The following is a 27,408-nucleotide window of genomic DNA, read 5'->3' on the forward strand; positions in this document are numbered from 1 at the left end:
CAAAATACCAAATCTGATGACTGAAAATGACAATAGCTAACATTTTGTGGTTGTATACCCTGTTCCATGTGTCATGTTAAGCACTTGATACATGCCTTAGCTCACTGAATCTTTATAATATTACGGCTGTGAAACAGGTAGCAGCTATGAAGTTAGATACTGCTATAAATCTCATTTTATAATTATGGCAATCAAAGCAACAAAAGGTAAATAACGAGTCCAAGTACACTCAGCTCTAAGTGACAGATCTGAAATTATGAACCCATGAAGTCAGGCTGCTCAGTCCACAGGCTTAACCATAAGACACAAATGTAGTGTCAAAAACAGAAATGATAAACATGGACACCAAGTGAGTAAGGGGTGACTGGACAGAAGGATTCCAAGAAACATCATGGAAGACAAAAAAAAAACAAAAAACAAAAAACAAAAACAAAACACTATGGTGGGGTCACCTGGGTGGCTCAGTCAGCTAAGCATCTGACACTTGATTTCAGCTCAGTTCATGATCTTGTAGACATGAGACTGAGCCCAGCATAGGGCTCTGTGCTGAGCGTGGAACCGACTTGGGATTCTCTCTCCTTCTGCCTCTGCCCCCCCAATTGCACATGCATGCTGTCATACAAACTCTCTCAAAACAAAACAAAACAAAACATGGAAACACTGAAGAACATAGGATAGATTCAACCAGGAAGATGCAGTAATAACTGGTCCCACAAATTGAATGTTAATTGTCCCAGGTAACGCACAACATATTTTAGATACTTTCCCTATTGAATGTATGTAAATGCATTATGAAGTAGGCACTATTATTACTATTCCCTTTTTACAAATGAAGAAGCTGAGGATCCGAATACTTTAGTAACTTGCCTAAACTCACACAGGTGCTACACAAGGTTTCTAGGAATTGAACCCAGGGTACTGTGCCAAAGCCTATGCTTACAGCCTTAATGCACGTATGCCCAACGTTGACAGCTGCCAATAAGAAAGCGGACTCAGTAATGGCCATTTATATAGTGACTAAGATGTAGTACTGATCACAATTAATTCTTCAATCTGTGATATTTTTGTGAATTTAAAAACAGATTCATTGGGGCACCTGGGTTGCTCAATTAAGCGTCCGTCTCTTGATTTTGGTTTGGGTCATGATATCATGGTTCATGAGATCAAGCCCCACATCAGGTTCTGGGCTGGGCATGGAGTCTGCTTAAGATTCTCTTTCTCTCTCTCTCTCTTTCAAAATAAATAAACTGTAAATGTAAAAAAAATAAAAATAGAGATTCATTAATATGAGCTGCAGGACCACAGGTATATATACTGTAACTATACCAGGAAAATTAGGATGTAGGGAGGCCCTACCAAGAGGACATGGGCATTCTTTAAAAGAACAGTGTTTGCAGACCTGTGAGAATAGAAGGCAGACAGTCCTGGACTGAGGAGAAAATCGAAGATGAGGAAGAGGAAGAATTGACAATTACATGTCTTCTTCAAAAAGTATGAAGATGTAAAGAAGCAGCCAAAGAGGGAGATTGGGAACTGACTGTTGCCTGGGCTGGCATGTGGGCACAGGATGGACACCCAATATATATCTGAGGGCACACTATCAGAGACAAAGAAAGGGGCTGTTTTTGTTTATTTTGCTTTGCTATTTTTTTTATCATTTGTTCTCTAAGAGGAATATTGAGCATATCTGTGAGCAGAAGGGAAGGAACCCAGAAGGAGTCCTTTAGTGAGAGAAAGAGCATGCACAAACATGCACGTGCAAGTAGCAGAGGGGCAGAGAGAGAGAATTCCAAGCAGGCTCCATGCTGTCAGCACAGAGCCCAACAGGGGACTCAGTCTCATGAACCATGAGATCATGACCAGATCCGAAATCAAGAGTAGGATGCTCAACCGACTGGGCCACTAGGCGCCCCAGAAATTAATTTTCTTAAAGAGATAATATGATGGCCAAAAGATATACAAGTGTGAAAGAGACAGCTATGTAGCAAGAATTGTCTAGCTCCCTGGTTAAAGACAAGTAACAGCCAAATGCACTCTAGACCTCACTTAGTAAGTAAAGATGGGGTGTCTACTGAGTGCCTGGCACCTGAATAAACACACTAGTATAAGTTGGGCCCTTCCTTGCAGAGACTTTTCAAATACAATGGTTATCTCGGGATGAGGCACCCGGCAGCGTGGCAAGCCCCTGGACTAAGCCGAGAAAGCTCTGCTCCCAGTCAGATCACTGGTTAGCTTCACGACTTTGAACTAGACAGTCTTCCTTTCTGTCAAGAGGGAAACCAAACCAGAATCAGTGATTCAAAAATGCTTATAGGTTTATACAGGAATATGATGACAAATCCTTTATTTTTTATTTAATTGAATCACAGTATATTACCAAGTACATGTAAAAGATGGACAGCTTGCTGAATTTTCACAAAATGAGTAGATTAGTATAATGTCACCTGAATCAGCACACAAATACTACTGGCACCCTAGAAATGGGCCCTACCTCATTCCCTTCCAGTCTCTCCCTAGACCCTCCCTATCTATCTCTTGATGATAACCCACTGCCCAGACTCTTATCAGCAGAGATTAGCTCCACCTGTTTATATCACTTCTAAAAATGGAACTATACAGTATGAGCTATTTTGTGTCTGGCTTCTTTCACTCACCATTAGGTTTATGAGATTTATCTTTATTGTAGAGTGTCATGTTGAAGAGTTTAGTGAGGCATGTTTTAAATATAAGAAAAAAGTAAGAAAATAAAGTCTGTTTTTCATAAAGCTAAATTTATTCAAAATAAATGACTGTCATTTAATTTGAGATGATGTGCTTCCATCCTTTTGGTGATAAAAATGTTCTTTTTGGAAATCTTTTGTTGACTGCTGGAAGTTTGGTTTTGATGTTTTATTTATTTTGCTGTTTTTGTTATTTTATTTTAATCTTAAACTGATACCTTGTCAAAGTCAGCCCCAAATTATACTCAAAATTTTGATCAGGTCTTGAAATCCCCAAGCTTGGGTTCCACAGGGCAAGGAGTCCGTATATTCCCTGGCTCTGCGATTTATAGCCCAACTAGAATCTCTGGGCTTTGGTTTTGCTTTCCTTGGTTGCCAACTCCTGTGGGCAGATTCCCAGAGGTGCCCACAAAAGCCACAGATACCAATTATTGATGTATTTTGACAAGAATACAAAGTGGGAAAAGTGTGTTTTTTTTCATGCTTGTCATCCAGTTATAAATAACAAACAAGAGTGTCAATTTCCCTAAGTAACAATAGGTCAGATTGAGTTTTATCAGAAGTGCTTAAAAATTGCCAGAAAGTCTGGAGTAGTAGGGGATAAATGACCCATACACAAGAAAGAAGAGGACAAAGATAACAAGCATGAGATTTCTATGCCCCAGTGAATTTCTGGACAAGGAAAACGTGTGCTGGGCTGGCGATCCTTACGGAAAGCCTCATCACCAGGAGTAGATTCTAAAACAGATGCTAGTGGCTCCTAGCATGTATTCAACTAACAAATATGAGTTACTTAATTCCCTAGAAAAGAGGATAAAACCAAGCATACCAGTCAGAGTTGGAATAGCATATGTGATTGCAAACAAGCATCACATACATGCTCACACACATGAAGAGAAAGAAAAGAGAAAGGGATCCCAGTACACTTGGTTCTCAAGGGATAATTGTCTGGTTGAAGTAATGGCATCTGTGATGGAATCCTCCATTGAGATCTATTCAAAACAGAAGCTTCCTGAAGGCAGAATTCAGACCTCCCTTCCCTAAGGGAGTTCAATTACATATTCAGCTTCTGTCCCTTAAAGAAAGCCATTATGCGATAACTCTACTTTTAAACAAAATCAGTTTGTGGCTCCGTTTGCATTACCAGTTGTGAAAAGATACAGCACCCAAATTATTGCAACTAGATGGTTACTCTTTTACAACTGAGATGAAAGACATTTTAAACACAGTGTTCAGAAACTTATGTTCTATAAGACACACACACATAACATGATATGTACATTTGTTTCTAGAAGAAAAAAATAATTTGTTTCTTCCTTGTTAGCATTCAACACTTTCCTACCTCTGTTTCTGTAACATAGTCACCTCCTATTTGGGTGAATTCTTCAAGGTAAGTCCTTCCTCTGCCACTTCTCTCAAATGAGAGCCAACGAGGCCATATTCTCCCCTTCCTACCTCCTGGAAAAGCCTAGATGTAGGTTGGTGACCTAGTCTTAGTCAATTAGATTTTCTTCTTTAGAACTTTTAATCTTGATCAAATTATACTTAGAATAAGGGAATATCTGAAACTCAATGGTGCATGAACCTTACTGTCCCTTTGGTAGAATATTAGCTGTGGTTCCTGCTGCCCTGCCCCCAGGGCTAATGATAGATAGTTTTCCAGTAAATCCCTCTCTCACTTAAAATAGATATAGATATAGATATAGATATAGATATAGATATAGATATAGATATGTTTTTGATAAGGATAAGCAAAATTTACTTCTGTGGTTTTCAAACAAAACAATTTCTGAGGCATGAGCTTGTGACCTAACATGTACCCTAATTAATACACTTTGATTTTTCAAAGGCAATGAACATATTTTTTTACATGTCCTCATTTTATCAATGAAATAAAGTGGATGTTCAACAAAACAATTAGTTTTCACTTCCTGACATTGCCAACAGGCAGGAAGAACCTTTAAGTGACCTCACCGCCCAAAGATTCAAAGCTTAAGTATGACGTTTCTTGAGGAGAGGCAAATAGAGGCAACTTAAAATCTCCTAGAGAGGGTATAGTTTCAAATAATTGAGTTTTGATATTAAAGTGTAAGAACAGAAATAAATATGCCGTTTCTGCTTCAGGATGTATTGTTCCTGATGCCTTTATTTTGATTTTTACAGTTAGTGAGAGAATTACATGTCAAGTTAATTCCTTGACTTAGCATTGAAGGAAGATTCCTTTTTTTCTTTTTTCTTTTCTTTTCTTTATTTTTGTCTTTTCTTTTTTCTCTTCTCTTCTCTTCTCTTCTCTTCTCTGCAGGCTCCACGCCCAATATGGAGCTTGAACTCACGAACCTCAGATGAACAGTCCCATACTCTACCCACTGAGCCAGCCAGGCACCCCTAGAGAACATCTCTTCTAATTTGCATCAGATCGGGCTCATATACACACGCCCTCTAATTACATATGACACAGAGTAGACAGTGGAGTCCAAGAGAGGGAAGGGCATGTGGATCTGTCTTTCTCTTTATACCCTGAAGACATTCCATGCACTGGTGCCCAAAGACTTGACCTTGGGAATTTAATCCCTTTCATGCCATTGGACACTTGACATAGTGTACCTGAAACTCTTGCTGTTCCTTGACCCCTGAGAAAGCTTTTATAGGGTCCTGAATGTGATCACTTGTGACTGAAGATACAGTTCCATCCACAACACAACCATAGGTGTCTCCTTCCTTTCAGGTCTCAAGAACTTCCCCAACACATCCAGTTCCCTTAGTAACCTGTTTGAATCTGAAAATGACAAATGCACCATGGAGGATGGCTTTAGTTGAAGGGTAGCAGAGACAACTGTGGAGTCACACTGCCCCTCAGTAGCTACATAGACTTCTGTGAGACACCTGGTTTCTCTAAATCTGTTTCCACTCATATAAAATATAGCTATTATACCTTTCACATCATAGGTCTGCTGTATTAAACAAAATGATAAATGTGTAGCCATTGGAAGAGAGACTGGCACACACAGAAAATGCATGATAAATGTTCACTGTTTTCCTGCTTTGACACATGAAATTTCTGGAAACTTGGATGTCAATGCTTATGGTGATCCCATAAGCAGTGCCACCTTTGTAGTTGTTGTTGTTATATGAAAGTGACACAGGTAACCCAAGTTCCATATTGAATTGTCTTTGAACAAGGTTCACAGGGATAGTGATGGGCTGCACAGATTCATTCTTGCTCTCCCTTGGCTGGTTGCTGCTGAGTCCAGGGCTGCAAAGGGGTAGACCTTGTGTCTCAAGATTTCCCTGGGAAGGGAAAGAGATCACAGCATGCCCACTGGGATGGTCAGCAACACAAACACTCAGAAACAGAGAAACTGTGTTCAAGAGTAAAATAAATGCTGGTCACTTAGATTGGTTGTCACTTCACAGAAATCTATCAAAAAGGAGAGTGCCCCACCTAATGGGAGGAACACGGACTTGTGTCATTTGAGAGTGAGCAAATCTGGACCTTCAGGCAGATGGTTGGCATCATGCTATAGCACTTGTAGCCCAGAGACAGAGAGGCTCAGGATTGAAAACAAAACATAGAAACAAAGAAACAAAAAACTAACAACAAAAAAAGGGAAAATGGAAATACACCAATCTATGCACAGGTACCTGCTGCATCTTATTGTTTCTAGGTGTCACCATACCTGACAAGGCAGCATTATTAATCATCACCATACCTTGTAAGAGAAGAAGAAACCGAAGTTCAGAAACAGAGCACTTAGGTAGGGTCACACAGCCAGTATATGGTGGAGCCAGAGTTAGACTCCTCTTCACCCCACCTAGATAGTACCTTCGCCCTCCCAGGGAACCGCAAGGGGTTTGAGCAGGGAACCAAAGCTGTATCTTAGACAAGGAGGATATTCAGTAGCTCAATTCCCAGCCTGATAATCAATAATGTCAAGGGCACTTTCTTAGACATGGACACAAGGAAGTACTGGGAATCCTTTGCCAGAAAGAGTATTCAGAATCAGATTAGCACTCAGTTGACTCCTCTTGACTGACAACTGCCCTTGAAAGCATTTTGCTATGGAAAGGGCAGTCAGGATCCCTGTAGTGCCATCATTTTTTTTCCCCCAGTCTAGGGACATCTATTTTTGCAGTGATCCTCAGAGAAGATTTTTATTTTAAGAGCATTTTTTTTTCAGCAGGGGAAGATTATTTGGAGTCAGGGGTGGGACTCAGCCTGGGGAATGTTTTTGGTCCAAAATGATGTATAACAATGAAATGACAGTATTGGTTTTCTTGTGATGCTTGTTAAACATCCATTAAATGCCCAATGTTAACCCTGTTTGCTCCACTGCATTAAAGATAGTAAAAGGTGGAGGTAATGGAATAAAATATTAATTTGTCTCTGGGTAGCTTACAAACTGTTAGGAAACATAAAAGGCAAAACATACAATGAGAGCCTTTAATTATAGTATTTAAACTCTCCCTGGCTTTCCCAGGACCAGTTATGGGCAGCTTAATTAGACACTATCCTAATTCAGCATAAGGAGACCCTAGGGGGCATATTTTATACCTTCAAACTATAAGAGCAAAAAAAGTTTTGCATCTGAGCTTTTGTTCTGGTGATGTTTAAGCAGTTTAGAGGATACTCATGAGTCACCGAAAATACTCCTCCTCTGGTCTCCTAGGAGGTCAAAGAGGATGATAGCACTGACATGCTTGAATGGAGGGAATCATTTGCCACACACTCTCCAGGTCCCCCGTTCCCATTAACCTGAAGTTCTGATTCCACATCGTATCATGCTGACAACCTCTATTTCCACAGCATGCTCTGGATCTAAGGAGCTGGGCTCCAGCTATACTCACAAATCAACACTACTCTGAGGAGTCTTAGTGAAATTTTCTACAATAAGCAGGATTTTTGCATTTTAACATCTTCAAAGTTCTGGATGCATCTTAGAATTAGTGGAATATAATAGTCAATATCATCGAGTTGGCAGTTACAATGCCAAAACCTTGGCACTATAGTGGGCAAAAACCTTCTATAGACAGCTTCTGGAAATATCAAGATGGTACCATTATAGAACCAATGAAATACGACCATATATATCTAATATTTACTGACCAGTTTCCATGGACTGATAGTTATCTAGTGCCACATTAATGCTGTCTAACCAACAACCATAAAACCTCATTGTTAAACAATAGTTAACATTTATTTCTCATGGGTCTGTGGGGTGATTGAACAATTCTACTGGTCTATGCCAGGCCCAGCTAGACTCACTGTGTGTGTGTTGTCTCTGGTCAGCTACAGCTCCTTAAGTGTTTCTACTGATTTTGGTTGAACTTCCTCATATTTGAGAGGTAGCTGGCTCCAGGCTAGTAATCTGGGATACATTTCCTTACTCTTTGGGTCTTTCACTTTCAGGCAGATTAGCCTAGGCTTGTACTCATGGTAGCAGGATTCCAAATGAGGAGATGGACCCATACAAGCAGTTTTTCAAGCTTCTGGATGAATAATACCTTCTCACATTTTATTGGCCAAAGCAAGCCATTTATTTGCTTAAGTGCAGAAACAAACTTGATGATTTTCATCTCTTCTGAGTTCTCTTTGGAATACTGTAACACTTAGCTGGAGATGGTCATCTGCTGCCCCCTTAGGGTTGGTGATCACTGTTCAGTCCACCACCTCCAGATCTGCCAACCTAACTCCTAAGACTTATCTACTTGGTATCTGTGGCTTTACAGACTTTGCACATTATTTAATTTTTAACATCTATCCCTTTAAATAACACTGCAATTAAAAACTACAGTACTTGAAAATAGAGAAACACATCTTCCTTTTAAACTTATCTGTCCTCCACAAAGCCAAAGTGTTAGTCCCTCATACAGGACCCTTGTGGGGATTCCATTACATCTCTTGTAAGGAACTAGAAAATCACCAATTATTGAAGGAGCCAAGGTCAAAATCTTGCTCAAGATTGGTGATCACAGTTGCAATTCCTTATAAACCTGACAAAATTTCTTTCTCTGTATCAATTGATGAGAATGACTGAGAATTGTTGGAAGCTAGTAATGACAGTGCTAGACTTATACTGATTACTGGTCTTACAGATGAAACTTGAATAGCTAAAAAGGTGAGTCAAAGAAATAGGGCCTGTTCATCTGGATTTATTTTGTAATTTTAGCTTAATGACCATTTTCTCCAAATATTTAAAAAATATGTAAACGTGAGGAAAAAATAATTCTTTCATGCCACATGTTTATCCTGAAATCATCCTTTTGAGATATGTGTATTACCATTTGATTGTGGTCTTCAGTCTTCATGGGGCCATCTCACCAAATTTATTTCTCTATAACTTAAATGTTACCTGACGGCAAGGTCCGGGAAAAATGCTTCAGACCAGGAGGGCACCTATTATATTTTATTTCTTATGCTTGAACAATTAAATAAAACTTTGCTCTGTAGGCTACCTTGGGAAATGACAGGTTTAATGGCCTGGTAAACGAACACTGGAGTTGCCATTACACTTGAGGTATAGTCTGTTTAAACTTCAAATCAGCTACAATTCAGGGCTTACATTTCCTGAGCAGGTGAGATAGAAGAGACTTCAGGATACAGTAGAGACAACTAAATCCTAAAAAAGGAGTTTTCAGATTACATACATACACACACACACATGCACACACACACACACACACTCACACACACACATTTTAATTTTTGGCAATGCAGACCAATGTTATATTTTTTTAACTACCTTTTTAAATGTAATTTATTGTCAAGTTAGCTAACATACTGAGTATATAGTGTCTCTTGGCTTCGGGAATAGATTCCCATGATTCATCACTTACATACAACACTCAGTGCTCATCCCAACAAGTGCCCTCCTCAAAGCGCATCACTTATTTCCCCACCCCACGCCCTCTCCCATTAACCCTGTTTGTTCTCTGTATTTAAGAGTTTCTTATGGTTTGACTCCCTCTCAGTTTGTAACTATTTTTTTCCTTCCTTCCCCCAATGGTCTTCTGTTAAGTTTCTCAAATTCCACATATGAGTAAGAACATATAATATCTTTCTTTGAACGACTTTTCACTTAGCACAATACCCTCCAGTTCCATCCATGTTGCTGAAAATGGCAGGATTTCATTCTTTCTCATTGCCAAGTAGTATTCCATTGTATATATAAACCACATCTTCCTTATCCATTCATCAGTTGATGGACATTTAGGCTCTTTCCATAACTTGGCTATTGTTAAAAGTGCTGCTATAAACATTGGGGTATAAGTGCCCCCATGCATCAGCACTCCTGTATCCCTTGGGTAAATTCCTAGCAGTGCTATTGCTGGGTTGTAAAGTAATTCTACTCTTAATTGTTTTTAGGAACCTCCACACTGTTTTCCAGAGTGGCTGCACCAGTTTGCGTTCCCACCAACAGTGCAAGAGGGTTTCCGTTCCTCCTCATCCTCACCAACATCTGTTGTTTCCTGAGTTGTTAATTTTAGCCACCCTGATCAGTGTGAGGTGGTATCTCAATGTCGTTTCAATTTGTATTTTTCTGATGATGAGCAATGTTGAGCATCTTTTCATGTGTCTGTTGGCCATCTAAATGTCTTCTTTGGAAAAGTGTCTATTCATGCCTTCTTCCCACTTCTTCATTGGATTATTTGTTTTTCAGGTGTTGAGTTTGGTAAGTTGTTTATAGATTTTGGATACTAACCCTTTATCCAATATGTAATTTACACATATCTTCTCCCATTCTGTTGGTTGCTTTTTAGTTTTGTTCATTGTTTCCTTTGCTGTGTAGAAGCTTTTTATCTTGATGAGGTCCCAATAGTTCATTTTTGCTTTTATTTCCCTTGCCTTTGGAGACATGTCAAGCAAGATACCGCTGCAGCTGAGGTCGAGGTTGTTGCCTATTTTCTTCTCTATGGTTTTAATAGTTTCGTGTCTCACATTTAGGACTTTCACCCATTTTGAGTTTATTTTAGTGTATGGTGTAAGAAAGTGGTCCAGTTGCATTGTTCTACATGTGGGTGTCTAGTTCTCCCAGCACCATTTGCTAAAGAGACTGTCTCTTTTCCATTGGATACTTTCTCCTGCTTTGTCAAAGATTAGTTGGCCATATATTTGTGGGTCCAATTCTAGGTTCTCTATTCTATTCCCCTGGTCTATGTGTCTGTTTTTGTTCCAGTACCATACTGGCAAAGAACACAGAGCCAAGAAATAGACCCACAGAAATATAGTCAAATGACCTTTGACAAAGAAGCAAAAGGTAATTCTGTGGAGGAAGGGTTGTCTTCTCAAAAGACAACTGGGACAACTGGACAACCACATGCAAATTAATTAATTAACAAACATTAACTCAAAATAGATCAGACACACAGATTTAAAATACAAAACTATAAAATCCCTAGAGATTAACAAAAGAAAATCTTAATGATTACATTTTGCAATGGCCTTTTAAATATAGCAGCAAAGGAATGATCCATGAAAGGCACAATCCACTTTGAAAGACTGTAAGACGGGGTGCTTTTCACAAAACTAAACATATTGTTATCATACAATTCAGCTATAACATTCCTTGGTATCAACCCAAGTGAGTTGAAAACTTAGGTCTACTCAAAAACCGGTACACAAATGTTTATAGCCACCTATTCAGAATTATCAAAACTTGCATCAACAGAGATGTCCTTCAAAAGGTGAATAAGCTGTGGTGCATTTACACAATAGAATATTGGCTCGAAACGGAAATGAGCTATCAAGCTATATTAAGGCACGGAGCATCCTTAAATGTATATGGCCACATGAAAGATGTCAATCTGAAAAGCCTAATCCTATATGATTTCAACTCTATGACATTCTGGAAAGGACCTAACTATGCAGACAATAAAATGATCAGTGGTTGCCAGGAGTTCAGGGGGAGAAGGAATGTATAGGTGGAGCATGGAGAATCTTTAGGAGAGAAACTACTCTGTATAATGCTATAATAGTAAGCACATGTCACTATCCATTTATCAAAAGCCATAAAGTGTACAACGTTTTGAATAATTCCTAATGCGAACTATGATTGATAATCATGTGCTAACGTTGGTTCATGGACTGTAGCAAATGCACACCATGTTGTGGGATATCGAATGTGAAGGAGCCTGCATTGTGACGAGGAGAGGTTATGTGGGTACTCTCATTCTGCTCAATTTTTTTTGTGACTAAAACCGCTCTAAAAATAAAATCTATTACTTAAGAAAAAAAAAAGAATGAGGTAGATTTGCAACATAGGTCTAAACAAAAAAAAAAAAAATGAAATCTATTGTCAGGGTAAAAGTAAGCAAGTTGCTTAATATTCAATGTATGAACTGATTTTTCTGGGTGGGTGTCTCTGTTGAAATATTATTTTTATAAATACATACACAATTAATTTGTAAGCTCCTGAAAACATCAAAAGAAAAAAAACTAGTTAATGCTGGGTATCTATAAGTGGTAATTTAATAATGGGTGATTGTCACATTAGATATTATAATTTATATTGCTAGATACTTATTATTATCAAGTATGTGTTGCTTTTGTAGTCAGAAAAAAAGTGGAATGATAAGAAAAGCAAACAAGGATTACAATCAAATACAGGTGTTTACGGCAACACCTGAGTTTTCTCTTCAAGTTGGGGCAGGGTGGGATACCCCTGGAATTTTTGTCCCTCTGGTTCCTGTTCTCCTGTTTGGGGCCCAGTTTTTCTGCTGGGTGTCAGCTCTACCTACACTGGCTGTGTCCCTCTCCCTTGGGAAAACTGGGCACATGCTCATGAAACCTGCCTCTTATTTCCCGAATGTTCCAGGAAACACAGGCAGTGAGCAAAGAGCCCCGAGGCCCACCTGCATTTCTTGCAAGGGACAACACTTCAAAGGAGGGGGGCCCCACTTTGCTGTGTCTCCTGTTCTGCTGGATGCCAAGTACCTCTACCTGCCACCCACAAAATCTAACAACCCCACAATACTGAGGGGACAGAAAACATCCATTCCTCTTGCAGGCAGCACAACAAAGAAAAGAGAAGCTATTCTTATTTTCAAGCAGCCCACACTTCTGAATGTCTTTAAATGTGGAGAAGAGAGGCGGCTTTCCCTCTCTCCCACTCCTCCTTCTCAAACTTTCTCTCTTCCTTGTTTTTATAAGATAATTCTTATCTATTATTTTTGTCTGCATTAGGACCAAAGTTAGAGGGTTAAAGGATCTGGCCTCTCTGGTTGTTGAAATCATACCATAGGAAAAGGTAAGAACCTAGAACTTTTATTCCTCTCTACCACAGCCTACCACTATGAGGACACCTGTCCCCAGATACAAGCATCCTCACTACTGGGACCAGGTCGTTGTGGGAGGTGACTTTTCATCTTTCCTAATAGGCACAAGAGATACACCATTAGCAGTTTCTCATCTGCACAAACGGAAACCTGTGTCCTCAGAAAAGTCTGGACAGCACACCAGGCCCAATAAGGTTGTTCCTCTGGGCTGGAGATAAAACACATATGGAGTAAGGCTGTGTCTGGGCTTAGCCATTTGTAGTGGCTTTTGAGAATTCTACTGAGACTAAGCAACTACAAGTTTCTGCTTGGTTTTATTTTGATTTAACAGTTCACCATATGCTATTGCCTCAAATCAGCCAGGCCCCATAGGTGATAACACATAGTTTTTATCCATTCCACAAGGGTAGTATTGGCCCATGATGGAGGCAGCAGCTGGTTCTCTATGAGTGGCAGTGCCTTTGGGGAGATGTGGGTGACTTCTTTCAAAAATGATCACTTCTATATTGGAGAAAACCCCTTCCATCAGTCTTGCTACAGGTTTATGAAGCTACGCCTTTCCAGTCATGTGATTTTGATAGTTACCAAAGATGAAACAATTCTTTAAGCAAAGCCCAGTATCTAAGACACTAATACTCCTTGGAAATGTAAGTGTGGGGCAAGGTAAAGCGATTGTCTTTCAGGCTAAGTTGATGGCCTAGAAATCTTTTATTGTGTATGATTTTTTGTGTAATTTTGTGATTTTATTGTATAAGATCCATTTCTTAAATTTACCTGACAAAATTCACTGGAGACTTTAAAAAAACAGATTTCTAGTCCCCTATCTTGGTGATTGGTCTATAAGTCTGCAGAGAAGTGGGGTATTGCCCCCTTTTCGATTTCCCCAGAAGACCGATCTGATTATATGGGAGTGAATCCTTTGTGCTGCCAGGGCTATGCTCTAACAAGCAAGGGAGCCTCAGATTTTGTCATTGGAAAACATATCTGGGATTCCTTGATTTCCACCTGGGGATTCAAGTGCATTGAAAGTTTTCTTTCTGACACTCAAAGACAGCAATTTCTTGATACTTGAATTTCCTTGATTTCCTAGATCAAGGGAAAGTCTTCCTATTGAGGAAAGGGGTTATTCAAGCCCTTGCTGGATCCAATGTGTATAAGTAAATGAAACAAACCCAAACCTCTTGTTAATCAGATACATCACCAGCATGGCATTTTAAATTTGAATATGTGAACTGCAGACACACACAAATCAACCCATGTTTTTCAGCTTTCCAGCTCTAACAGGACTTGATCTATGTCTTGTTAACTCTGCCCAATTAGGAAATGAAGAATGGGGTGAAGAGATTACCCCAACACTTGGGAAAGAAAATCCTCCAGCAGGAATCTACAAGTGTTGCCTTTTCCCAATTTCCATTTCTCAAAGAGAAACTCCTAAAAACTGGCTGCAAATTAAGGATTACAATAAGGGGTAATTTATTAAATAAATTTTAGTGTATTCATTCAATATTATGATGCAATCCTTATAATGATAATACTTATAAATAATTGGTAATGGCACAGGAAAAGAGAGAGCAAAATGCTCTCGGTAAGAGAGCAAAATGTAGGACTACAGAACCACGTGTTGCATAATTTCAACAGTTACACATAAACACATAATCATATATGTAGACACATGATAAAGGTATAGGTATAAAAATATAATTTTACTTTTCTACAAAGAGATGGGTTACAAATGACTTCTATTTTATTCCTTAGATCTTTTCCTCTCTTGGGCTCTTTTTTTACCCTATAAATTTTTATTTCTAAAGGAAAACATAGTACTTTTGCACAGCTATAATACTGAATAGAATGTCTGATTATACCTTATAATCCCAGTCATAAATGTAACTTTTAGGAGTCAGCATTTATGATATTCAGAATTACAGCCTATATTAGGTAATAAGAACTCCTAAGTTTATGATGCTATGTAAGTGACCAGTTTTCCTAATACATACATTATTTCATATATATATATGAACACATACATGTATACATTTCTTACATATGTATGTATACATAAATATGTATATATTTGCTTCAGCTCCTTTCACCTATGTTTTTAAACACATCTATGGCATTTTAAAAATTAATTATTTTTAAATTTACATCCAAGTTAGCATATAGTGCAATGATGATTTCAACAGATTCCTTAATGCCCCTTACCCATTTAGCCTATCCCCCCTCCCACAACCCCTCCAGTAACCCTCTGTTTGTTCTCTATATTTAAGAGTCTCTTATGTTTTTGTTCCCTGTTTTTATATTATTTTTGCTCCCCTTCCTTTATGTTCATGTTTTGTATCTTAAATTCCTCATATGAGTGAAGTCATTAGTAACTATTAATAACACTGCTCCCAGGGAACTTCAAGAAAAGTTTTATAACCAATGACACAAGGACCCCTAAGAAAGTTCAGGAACACCCCGCACCATGCGGTCGATCCAGATCAGAACCCCAAAGGCAGGACAGGCAAAGAAGCTAAAAAGATGACTGAATAACCAGTTAAAAAAAATTGTGGTGGCATTTTTTACAGTAGTTTTCAATATAGAGAATACCTTTGGGATAAAATGTATTGTTGAGTCCACAGAAGAGACAGAGACAGAGACCAGCAGGCAAAAGTTACTGCAGGGTTCATATTTGGGCCCGGCCCAGTCTACGGAAGAACTTTCTAACAATCAAAGCTTCTGAGGAGGGCAGCTCCCCAGCCACAGCTCAGGCTGACGCTGCAGGATCATTTGCCCAGGATGCCAGTAAGCTGGTGGCTGCCTGCAGCAGACAAATGCGGCGTTGAGTAGCACGTAAGCTCCGGGACCCTGTGCTTTCAGATTCACAAAGTTGAGATTTTATTTGATCAAGCAAACAGGACAGACATGACTACTCACATCATCCGGATGAGCAATCTGAAGCTCAGAGACATTTACTGAAGGCCCAAAGTCACACAGCTGGAGTGGTAGAACCACGCACCGTCAGTGCTGGGAGCACCGGCACGTGCACTCAAATACCAAGGCCGATGTACACAGCCAGGATGCCAATAACTCAAAGATCCAGGGAGACAGACCCTTGAGGGGTAAACAGGAAGGAAAAATGGCGACTTCCCCTCAACCTTTGGCGTCTGTGACTGGATTACACTCCGCAGGGAGCTTTCTCTTGTGTCATCTGACACACAGTTTGCCAGGAAAAAAGAGGCGCGGCTGAAGCCACAGTCCAATCCGAAGTTCTGTTTTCTGAGAGGCACTCTGAACTCCCCCAGAGGGCTCAGGGAGACTCCTCCAGGAGGCAGCCCTACTTGTCTTCACTTGGTCTGAGGCTGGGGGTGGGAGCTGCTGAAACAAGAAGGGGCAGACCATGTGTTTCCAGTTGGATGAAGAAAAGCTTGATGCCCCGAGTGAGAACATGAGCCTGCTATAAGGGAAGTAGGAACCTACTGCCTCTGTTTCCAGAAAAAAAGGCTGCTCACAGCTATGAGGCTCCTTAGAAAATTTATGAAGCATTCCTGACCAAAAACAACAACAACAACAACAAAACAAAAAAACAAAAAAACAAGCCCAGGAGCAGAGGAGAAGACTAGAGAGGAGGGGTGGTCGTCTCCATTCTTGGGTTTCTGGCAGTTTGGCCCCAGACTGTAGTTGTTGTTATTGTTTTTTTTTGCTGCTGCTCTGCCAAGAAGAGGAATCAGGGCACACAGGTGGTGGAGAGAGAGGAAAACAAAATCAGATAAAATAAATCCGGGAGCACTAGATAGATTTCTTTTTCTTCAGAGAACTTCCATGGCTTTAACACTGTATTAGCTGTGGACTCAGCCTGGGTGGCTCAGTCTGTTAAGAGTCTGACTCTTGGTTTCAGCTCAGGTCACGATGTCACGGTTGTAGAGATCGAGCCCCTTATCAGACTCTGCACTGAGCCTGCTCGGGATTCTCTCTCTCCTTGTCTTTCTGCCCCTGCCCTGCTCACTCTCTCTGTATCTCTCTCTCAAAAGAAATAAATAAACATTAAAAAAAATAGTGTACTGAGAATTCTGATTTTCCATGATTGGTGATTTCATTCAAGTGAAGTCTAAGAAGAAATAAAAATCATTCGATTAACATTTATTGAGCATGTAGCATGTGACAGGTACTCTCTAGAACATTTTCCACATGTTGGTTCACATCAGCCTCTTGAAGATCATATGAGATGGCTTTTATTATCATTATGCTTATTTTACAGATGAGGAAACAGACACAAAGAAGGTTCCTCAGCCAGTCCCAGGTTTTAGACTAAATTTACTATTGATTAAATAGTAGAGCGGAGATTCAAACTCGAGCAGTCTCACTCAGAGCCCAAGTTTCACTAGACTGCAGTATTGTGCTAATAGCCCAGATGAGGGAATTAAATGCTCAAGAAAGGTTATGTAACTTGCCCAAAGTTACACATGAATGAAATTGAGCTTAAAATTCTTGTATTCTAGGATGAGGTCGGACAATTGTTCCCTGGCCTAAAAAGAATATCCTGGACCAGTGCTCACAAATCACAACCATTAGCATTTCGTGAAGCTTCTTGAACAAAATGGCTTAGGAAAAATTGATGTAGATGATGAGCCAAACATTTACTGGACATCTACAGTGAGTCAGGCCCTCACTGCATCAGCCATTGTCCTAAATTATGACTCGCTCTCAATCAACTTGGGAAACGGTATGTTTACGTCCTTACTCATGGAAAGGAAGCACCATATTTGAGGTCACAGAGCCAGTTAACAGTAGAGAAAGATGAATCAGCTCTCCTGAATCAGCCCAGGTCCCTCCACTTTACATTTCAATTTACCTCTTGCAATGGAAAAGAGAGTTCTTGACACAACACAATTTCTAAAGCATTTAAACGTGAGTCTTAACACTTTGACCTTAACAGAGGCTGATAAAATTTTTTGAAATGTCCTAGCCTTTAAAAATTAATTAAATGGAGCTCATAAATGGGATAAGCCTGACTCTACAATAATGAGATGCTTTACTCTCCCTCATATAATTTTACTGATGCTTGCCATCACTTTTCATGAAAACAATGTCCTTCTTCTCAAGGAAGCAAGTTGGTTTCTCTAAGGTATGGTTTCCATGTTACCTTCTCATAGACACTGAGGAACCCAAAATCCAGAGACTAAGTAAAATTGGCGGAGGCAAGCCTTTTCAAAAGGAATAGAAAGATTCATTTTTTTAATCAAAATGAGCCTCTGGAGATAGATAGATAGACAGATAGATAGATAGATAGATAAGATAAATAATAGGAAGGAAGGAAGGAAGGAAGGAAGGAAGGAAGGAAGGAAGGAAGGAAGGAAGGAAGGAAGGAAGGAAGGAAAAAAGAAAGAAAGATATGGATCACACAAGTAGCTGTTGCTATGGTAGGAATGAACTCAGCCACTCCTTGGCACTTAAGGAATTACCAATGTCACAGGGATAGTTTCAGTAAAGTTCTGAAGTCAGTCAGCAGCACAAGCAATTCTGTGATGTCAAGACAGTGTAAAACAGCAGTCTGTTTTCAGAAGAATTGGACTTGACCGGAAGCCACCTACTCATGCTAGAATGGCAAGAGATTCAGTGGCAGACACCTGGATATTCAGAGATGCCGAGCCTTGGGGTGACCTCGCCATACAGCCTCAGATAGAAAATAAGACCTTGTGGGATTCTGTTAAAAGTTCATCAGTGAGAGAAAGTCCCTGCTTTACCTAAATAGCCCTGATACTTTCTGTTGACTATTACTATTAACGGAAGCTCCTCAATTCAATCAAAAGGCATGCTTTTACAAAGACAGTTTAGCTTATTTCTTAGGTTTTTCCACCAGTCACATTTATAACCTCCAGAGGGAATGGAGCATTAAAGGTCATTATGGTGAGGCACCAGCCAAATCACTGACGATCAGGCACACATTCTCTATGTTCCTTATACACCACTTTGCACCCTCTCAGTCTCCCACATCGAGACCCAATCCTCATCTTCAGTTCTCTCCTGAGATGCTTAAATTAAAGGAGAACTTTGAGAAAGCAAGATGTGAGAGAAGAAAATCGGCAATGAAGGGGCAGCCTTCATTTCTCATTCACTTACTAATTCATTGCAGACTGAATAAATGAACCTCTCACTTGTAAGATTCCAGGACACTTGTTAATTTAAGGGACTAATAGTCTATGGGGGTGGGGCAAAAGATTTTGAAGGGTTTCTTTATTAACTTTCTAACATAAAAAGTTCTCTTGGCTGTAGAATTAGCATGTGCATTTTACAGACTTTTATGAGAATTGAGACATTAGGATATTTCAAGAAAGGGTGGAAAAGCACAAATGATTCCATTAGTAGTAGGCTCAGTATATAACTGGCTGAGCAGTTGTAGCTAGAGCTGAGGTTATTTGCCAATTCTCTTGACAGAACTTATTTAAGGATTACCGCAGCCTGATTCACATATTTTCCTTGATCATTTGAACTAATCATGTATACCTCATTCAGGAAGCTTCAGAGAGATGGTCAGATGATACAAGGAATCAAGAGTGGCAGCTCATCTCTGAGCCACCAAGAAGAGTTGATGAGTTTAAAATGAACCACTGTGGGGTCACTAAATTTGGGGATTGCTTTGCTCATGACAATACTGGTTGAGTCTCTGATCTACACCTTAATTTTTTCCAGAAAGCACTTGTAGGAAAACACTTGTGATTTGTATTTGATGTCCAAGATGGACTTGATAGGTAAACCACATGTTTATTCAGCACACAAGACTCAATCAAGCAACAGAAAATCCCCCATATCAAAAGCCTCTGTGTGGTCACCACTGATTCAAAATATTGCAGTGAGGACAGAAGCCAGAGGAGACTGCACTTTTGTAAACAAGTTAAACAAGCTGAAGTCATGAATGCACATGAACATATGTAAACACACACACACACACACACACACACACACACACACACACACACACACAGTTGCCCTCAGTGGTATTGGGGCTTCACCTGCCTTGCAAGGTACAAATACAGGCAGAGTACAGCAGGCTACAGCAGCCTTTCTACCGCCTTACAGGCAACCCCAAATCCAGCACCCCTAATTCGTCCCCTATCACAACACATATTGCCATTGGCCACACAATTGCCATACATGGAAATATGTGCATTACCTGCCTTGACTCTTCCTTTTCCCACCTTCCTTCCTAGATCCCCTGTGGTTACTGGTTATAAATCCTAAAATCTGTATCAAATTTTTCCACTTTATCCTACATCCATCCATCTTTATAAGTAACCTACTTCTGGCCACCATAACTTCCTATCTAAATTAGCCTTCTGACTATTCGCCTTGCCTCTATTCTAAGAGATTTGTATGTCTAGTTTGCTCCACAAGACTTTTGCTGAATTCTGAGGATGCACAGGAACACAAAGAGACAAACCTGCAGTCTTGCTGTAGTTAGAAAACGATCCACCACAGGTGCCTGGATGGCTCAGTCGGTTAAGCTTCTGACTTAGACTCATGTCATGATCTCGTGGTCAGTGAGTTAGAGCCCCATGTCGGGCTCTGTGCTGATAGCTCAGAGCCTGAATTCTGTGGCTCCCTCTCTCTCTGTTCCTTTCCTGCTCATGCTCTTTCTCTCTCTCTCTCTTTCAAAAATAAAACAACACTAAAATAGAAAAAAAAAAAAAAAAAAGGAAAGGAAAGAAAGGAAAAAAGCAACCCACCAGGAGGAGGAGGCAGAGGCCCAGAGCAGGGAACTCAGGAAGGCCTTAGGAGGCATGGTGAATTGATACTGAGAATCTAAATCATATTTCACCTGGGAGCACATTCCAATATTGGTAAAAGCTAGAGTCTGAGGACCAGTCAGGACCGTTGGCAGAAAGCTACAATTCCATAGTTGGCAGATAGACTAGCAGCCATTTCTGCTTTTTTACGCTGCTGGAGTGACAAGGTTGGGGGTTTGGTGGACACCAAACCATAACCATTTTCTACCAAAAAAGGAAAGAAAAAAAGGAAGAAAAGGAGGGAAGGAAGGAGGGAAGGAAGGAAGGAGGGAAGGAGGGAAGGAAGGAGGGAAGGAGGGAAGGAAGGAAGGAAGGGAGGAAGGGAGGAAGGGAGGGAGGGAGGGAGGGAGGGAGGGAGGAAGGAAGGAAGGAAGGAAGGGAGGAAGGGAGGAAGGAAGGAAGGAAGGGAGGAAGGGAGGAAGGAAGGAAGGAAGGGAGGAAGGGAGGAAGAAAGGCAGAAAGGAAGGAAGGGAGGAAGGAAGGAAGGAAGGAAGGGAGGAAGGAAAGAAGGAAGGGAGGAAGGAAGGAAGGAAAGGAAAGAAGACAAGAGAAGAGTATCGCTTGGAGTAGAAGATCAAAGTTTATGGGGCTCCTGGATGGCTCAATGGGTTGGGCGTCTGACTTTGGCTCAGGTCATGATCTCAGAGTTTGTGGGTTTGAGCCCTGCACTGGGCTCTGTGCTGACAGCTCAGAACCTGGAGCCTGCTTCAGATTCTGTGTCTCCTTCTCTCTCTGCCCCTCCCCCACTCACACTCTGTCTCTCAAAAATAAATAAATGTAAAAAAAATTTTTTAAAAAGATCAAAGCTAAGATGAACATCTGTGAAAAAAAAATAAAATTTAATTTTTAACTGTTTTCTGGGGGTGAAGAAACCAGAGACACCAGGATTTCAGTAGAAAGCCATGGAGAATCACACCATGGCAGCAGGGGCTAGCCAAAAGAGACTGAATCTTACCAACGCTAAAACCCAGACAAAACCCAGATCAGTCCCTGACAAAACTAACGTGGTCTGCTCCCCATCCTATGATCCTAACAGAAGAAAAGGGAAACTTCTCTTTTGGAAACAATCATTTGTATTCTCTGAGTTATGTTCTATGCTGTTTAGCCTATAATAGAAGATTGCTAAACATGTGAAGATGGCCAATACAAAGACCTATGATGAAGCCATATAATTAAAATAATATGACATTAACATAAGGAAAAACCAACTAATGGATCAGAATGGAGACACCAGAAAGACACTGACAAATAGAAGTCAACACATCTATGGCAAAGGTCACTCAATAAAGAAAAAGGGAAACTGATCTTACCAATGAGTAATCCTGTGTCAACTGCATGGCCACAGAGAAAAGTCATGGGTATATGTTTCTTTACTTTTATGTTATATCACACACAAAAATCCATTCAAGATGCATTATACGTCGAAATGTGGAAGATAAAGTATTAAATAGTTTATAAGAAAATATAGGAAAACATTTTTGGTGACTTTGATGTAGTCTGGTTTTCTTAAACCAGTCCCTCAAGAGTTCTGAGCAGCAGTAACTACACAGGAATAAATTACAGTCAAGAGGCTCTATACATTAAAAGGCACCCCTAGGATCATGAAAAGTCAAATCACATATAGGAAAATATATGTATGTATGACAAATGACTCAGCCAGATTTGATATACAACCAACAAACATAACAAAAAACAAAAACTTCCAAAAATCAGTAAGAAAAAGACAGGAAACAGAATAAAATACAAAAGATTTGAATAAATAATTTGCAAAAAAAGAGATACGGACATCCAAATGAACAACAAACTTTAGTAGTAATCATGGAAACGCTAAAATCAGTATGTAATCATATTCCATAATCAAAAGATAGATAAAATGAAAAAATGGAAAATATCAAGTGTTGGTATATGTGTAGTAACCAAAACTCTTATTTACTGCTGAAGAGAGTATAAATTGGTAGAATTACTTTGTAAAAATATTTAGTAGTATCTACTAAAGCTGGGCACAACTGCCCTCAGCATTGGAGATGGGTCCTCATGTTGACCAAATGACAAAGAAGAGAAGATTTATGGAAGGATAACTCATACTAATCTCAAATTATATAACTTCATATAATTCACAAACAAATACAATATGAAAGAAACTCAAAAACATAATAATGAAAAAAGATGGGTATAAAAAAAGGACGTAGAATTAGATTCCATTTATACAAACTTTATATGAGGTTTAAAGCAATTAAATTAACTTATGCTATTTAAAGTCAAAACAGGTTATCCTAAGGGAAGGAAATGACTACGGTGGGGCGGCTACGAGTCAAGCCTATGGGGAGCTGCTAATGTTCTTTTCTTGACTAGAATGCTGGCTACACAGGTGTGTTCATTTATGAAAATCCTACAAGCAGCACAGTAACAATATGGACACTTTTCAATGTATACTTAAAAAAATTATTTGGTGGAAAGAAGAGATGGATAGGAGTCGTTGCAGAAAAAAAACAATTTTTACAAAGTCTGGTAAGAGTTAACTTTCTTCTTTGGGAGCAGCTCTGGGAAAGCTGGTAAGGTTAAAAATCAAGAGATAAGAGTACCTGACTTAGGTACTCTTACATTTATATGTATTTAACAGGTTGGCTGTAGATAATAATGATGTCATTCCCTGTTTCGAATACCATCATATTTCCCAGGGTAACAATAGTGCACTAAGAGAAAATGATAATGGACTTGTCATAATGGATCCCAACAGTGCATTGTTCAGGACACATGCCAAGAAAATGACAAATCATCCATTCCCATCTTGTATAAAAGGAGCAACATAACAAATATCACAACTCCCTCACAACATGCTAGTGAAATTCTACCGTGAATTGATGAGAGAGCAAATGTTTAAGATTTAAGGCAAGTCTGTTTGGGAAGTCAGATTCTTTGGTCTAGTCAGAGACGTGATGCTCAAAAGGAAAAAGGAAATCAAACATGGCATTTAAAGACTGAGTCCCAAATGGCATGGACATAGAGGAGACTAAAAAGGAAGAATGACTCATCACATCCTGTTAAATGCACTAAGAACCACAAGGTGGACTTAGGTCTCATAAAAGGGAGGGAAAAATGGCTCTAGATATCCTTTCCTCTCCCAACAGTCCCCAGCTTGGCAAATCCCTAATCTTGTTTAAAGGCTAACTCAAATATCAATTCCTTATACCATCACTCCTTCCCTCTCCCACAGACGATAGTTGACTTCTCACCCATTTTTGTTCTCCCAGGACTTTGCACAATCTTCATTATACTTATTATGCACTTACCACTCTATAAATTGCATTTTTGTGTCTGCATAGTTGTCTACTTCCTCTATGTAATTACGTAACCTCGGGGGCAGAGGCTACATCTTAACAATAGCACAATCATTTAAGATGTTTTAATAGTTTTATTACAAAAGGAATACATACACATGGGGAAAAAAAATCAGAACAGCACAGACAAATATAAAAGGAATGGATAAACAATTCCTCCCCATGATCTAGGCCCGTAGTCAGAAAACTTTTCTTGCAAAGGGCCAGATCGGAAGTATTTTAGGTGTTGCAGTGACATACAGTCACTGTCCTAGCTACTCAAATCTGCCGGTGCATCAAAAAACAGCTAAAGATGATATGCAAAAACAAATGAATGTGGTGGTGTTCCAATCAAACTTTACTTTGGAAAACAGGCAGCAAACTAAATTTGTTCCAGGGGACATAGGCTGCCCGCCCCTATAGTACGCAATGGTCTCATGTCCCAAATTAACAACTGTTAAAAGTTTCTTATAAAATGTATTGTTAGTTGAGTGTACCCTTTATGCAGCCCTGCTAAACAAAATGCACCTTTTAAAGACAGCAAAAATGCACAGTGATTGACCTGTGCTAGTTTCTTCAAAGAGGAAAAAAAAAATCCTAAGTCACTTTGTTTTTCGCCATAAAGAAGAACAAGCGTATGTGGTTAGGTAAGCTACCAACTACCTTTGTTGAGCATCTACGGAGTCAAAAAAGGAAACAAATACATCCAAGACTTTGGGGTCCCCACATCTCCTCAAATGTATAGTTTTCACCAGGAATGAAATTACTAATTCTAGTTGTATGCCCAGATGTGCCTATAAAATTAACCCTCTGGACATGTAAATTACAACATAAGCTCGAACACAGTCTAGGCTTTCGTGGGCTGCCAGAATCTAACCACTAGGGTGAATACTGTTTCAAAAGTAAAACCCATTCCAAGACAAAGGAAAAAAAATCGAAATACCTTTCTCTTTGTAAAGTCAGAAGTCACATGCACACACCTTCAAAAGGGGACTGTGGTGGCTACTGGTTACCCTGCGCCCCACAATCTGGCATATGTGTCGGGACTTTTAGTAGTAAGACATGGTACCTATGAAAAGAAAACTAGAACTTATACCAACACTTAAAAAAAAAAACAAACTCATGAGTAGGAAAAGTTCTAGTCAGTGTAAGATCAAGTTCTACTCTGGAACTTGTCAAAACACTGATGAATTACAAGTTCTACCTTGTCACTGGATTTGCTCAGTTTCTCACTCTGCCTCTGATGTTCTCTTTGGTTCTCTTGGTCTCCATGCTTCTGACATAGCCTCTTTGCCCCGCTCCCTCTCCCTCTCCTGCTTCTCCCTCTCTCTCACTTTGGTTCTATCATAGTCTTTTGGTCTTTCTCTTTCTCTACCTCAGCCCCTCTCTACCTTCTCTTTCTCTCTCCCTTTGTCTGAGGTTGCCTTTGATTTAAACAATTCAATCAGCCACGTTCTTTTCCACAGCCACGTGACACCTTCTAATGACTCACGTTCATGGGTAAGGAGTTTCAGGTAGAATATGAATGCCTGACTCACAATGTATACATATGGTTAACGGTGTGCAGTGTAAGTGTGTGTATGTATATGAATATGTACATGTAGGTAAACACATAGATGAATGTCAAGATCAAGTGAATGTCTGAGATTTAAATTGAGATACATTTTTTCTTTGTTGGGATTACAGGTCACCAGAATGTCTAGTGTATTGTATACAGTCTTGGTGCAAGTAACTCTGTCTCTTTTCTAATTAAAGAAACTGATGAGGAAAGGCCCAGAATGTCTGCTATCACACAATCAAGAAGAAAAAACACCAAGTGACCTTACCACCTCTTTCATCAAAACTATCTACGAACACTAGTTATTGGAGAGAGATTTTTCTGGGGTCAAATTTAGGTTCCTTGAATGAAGCATAATGAAGCTTATAAGGTTCATAATCTTTTTTGTTAAGTTTAAAATATTTTGGGGGGGTGCCTGGATGACTCAGTTGGTTAAACGTCTGACTCCTGATTTTGGCCTAGGTCATGATCTCACAGTTTGTGAGTCTGAGTCCCCTGTTAGCTCCACACTGATAGCACAGAGCCTTCTAAGAATTCTCTCTCCCGCTCTCTCTGCCCCTACCCCACTTTCTCTCTCTGTCTCAAAATAAATAAACTTAAAAAAATTAATTAAAAAATAAAATATTTTAAGTAACAGAAATAGCATATATTCATAGAAGAATCACCAAAAACCCCACAATTTAAATGATAGTTAAAAAGCCATAATCAATAACATTTTAGTCCTATTTTTCCAAATTTTTCTACATTTTATTTCTTTTACAAAAATAGAATTCTATTCAACAAAGTATACTGAGCCTCTATTACGTACCAGATGCCCTGTTATATATTTAAGATATATACACAACAGACAAAGATTTCTACCTTCATGGAACTTAAAATCCTACTATTTTAAGATTTTATGTTTTTAACTTTTGCTTTGCTGTGTAAATTTGCTAAGACATTAAATACAGGTCTACAATACATTTAATGGCTGTATAATATTTTATTACATTCATGCACAAGGTCATGAGTATTCTTGCTTTTGAGGACCAAGAAAAGTCCAAAAAAAAAAAAAAACAAAACAAAATCCAAAATCACCCAGCAAGAATTTAGCAAGTATTCGCTCTCAGTGAATAGGTATAAATGCTGTGAGGGCTATATAGAAAAAAAGAACAAAAACACTTTTTAAAGATAAGAAAGGGGAGACACATGGGTGGCTCAGTCAACTAAGTGGATGACACTTGATTTGGGGTTAGGTTATGATCTCATGGTTGTGAGCTCGAGCCCCATGTCAAGCTCCACACTAGGTATGGAGCCTGCTTAAGATCCTCCCTCTCTCTCTCTCTCTCTTTCTTTCTCTCTCTCCCTCCCTCCCTCCCTCTGTCTCTCCCTTGCTGGCATGCATGTGGGCACTCTTTCTCTCTTAAAAAAAAAAAAAAGAGAGATGACCTCAGTGCTCTAAGACCTGAAAATGGACAAAGGAGACAGCATAATTACAAATGAGAGATAATATATATTACATATCTGCTAAGTGGACATTGTGGACATTAGATATACTATGATGAGTGTTATTAACTGAATGACAGTAACAACAATAAATAATAATAATAATAACAATAGATCTAATGTTTATTACTATGTACCAGGTACTGTGTTAAGGGCTATATGTTCACCAACCCATTTACAACTGTAACAACCCTTTAAGAGGGGTTAAGAAGAACCCTTTAAGAAGAATATTTTCACATATGAGGAAATAGAGGCATAGAGTAAGTTATTTTCATGAAGTCACAGAGCTAATA

This window comes from Acinonyx jubatus, chromosome D2 (genome assembly GCF_027475565.1).
Source record: "Acinonyx jubatus isolate Ajub_Pintada_27869175 chromosome D2, VMU_Ajub_asm_v1.0, whole genome shotgun sequence".
NCBI lineage: Eukaryota > Metazoa > Chordata > Mammalia > Carnivora > Felidae > Acinonyx > Acinonyx jubatus.